Genomic DNA, 1378 nt, shown 5'->3' with positions numbered 1-1378 from the left:
AAGAGAAGGATCAACCTTGCGTGTGTCCAAGAGACCAAGTGGGTAGGGTCTAAGGCTAGGGATGTGGACGGTTACAAGCTGTGGTACTCTGGGAGCGACAGGCGTAGGAATGGAGTTGGCATCTTGGTAGATGAAGAGCTTAGAGGTCAGGTAGTGGAGGTGAAGAGGATCAACGATAGGTTGATGACTATTAAGTTGGTCATTCGGGGGTTTACCCTGAACGTGTGTAGTGCCTATGCACCGCATATGGGATCGGAGGGGGAGGAGAAGATGCGGTTCTGGGAGGATTTGGAGGACGTGGTGAGAGGCGTGCCCAGTTCGGAGAAGATTGTTGTAGCAGGGGATTTCAACGGGCACATCGGGGCGCTACCGGGAGGCTTTGGGGATGTGCATGGTGGTTTTGGTTTTGGGGAGAGAAATGAAGAGGGGGCGACCCTATTGGAGTTTGCGAGGGCGTTTGGGCTGCTGGTGGTGAACTCGGGCTTCCCGAAGAAGGACGAGCACCTGATCACTTTTCGGAGCGCGATAGCCAGGACCCAGATTGACTTTTTGTTGCTTAGGAAAGGGGATAGGGCGTTGTGTAAAGACTGTAAAGTCATCCCGAGTGAGAATCTTTCGACCCAACATAGGCTCTTGGTTATGGATTTGGGTATAAAGAAGAATCGAAAGAGGAGGAGTAAGGAGTGTAGACCGAGAATTAAGTGGGGTGGTTTGACGCCAGTGAATGCGTGGGAGATAGGGGAGAGGTTGGCGGGAATGGGGGTGTGGGAGTGTAGGGGGGATGTGGATAATATGTGGGACAGGGCGGCAACGTGCATCAGGGAGAATGCAAGGGAGGTGTTGGGTGTTTCTAGGGGCCGGGCCGGACATCATTGGGGGGATTGGTGGTGGAATGAAGAGGTGGGGAAGAAAGTGGAGACCAAGAAAGAGGCGTATGCTAAGTTGGTGGAAAGTAAGGACGAAGAAGAGAAGCGGGTAAGCAGGAAAGAGTACAAGCTAGCGAGGAAGGAGGCGAAGTCAGCGGTCACGGCAGCTAAGACGGCCGCTTTTGAGAGCTTGTATGCAGGGTTACAGGGGAAAGGAGGGGAGAAAAAGTTGTTCCGACTCGCTAAGGCTAGGGAGAGGAAGGGTCGTGACCTCGATCAGGTGAGGTGCATTAAGGGGGAGGACGGTAGAGTGTTGGTGGAGGACGGCCACATAAAGAAGAGATGGCAGTCGTACTTTCATAGGCTCTTGAATGACGAGGGGGACAGAGCTATTGTGTTAGGGGAACTGGAGCACTCAGGGGAGTGTCGGGATTTTAGCTATTGTAGACGTTTTAAGGTAGACGAGGTTAGACAGGCAGTCCGCAGGATGCGAAGGGGTAGGGCGACGGGGC

Source organism: Capsicum annuum, chromosome 5 (genome assembly GCF_002878395.1).
Source record: "Capsicum annuum cultivar UCD-10X-F1 chromosome 5, UCD10Xv1.1, whole genome shotgun sequence".
NCBI lineage: Eukaryota > Viridiplantae > Streptophyta > Magnoliopsida > Solanales > Solanaceae > Capsicum > Capsicum annuum.
This window is presented reverse-complemented; position numbering follows the sequence as displayed.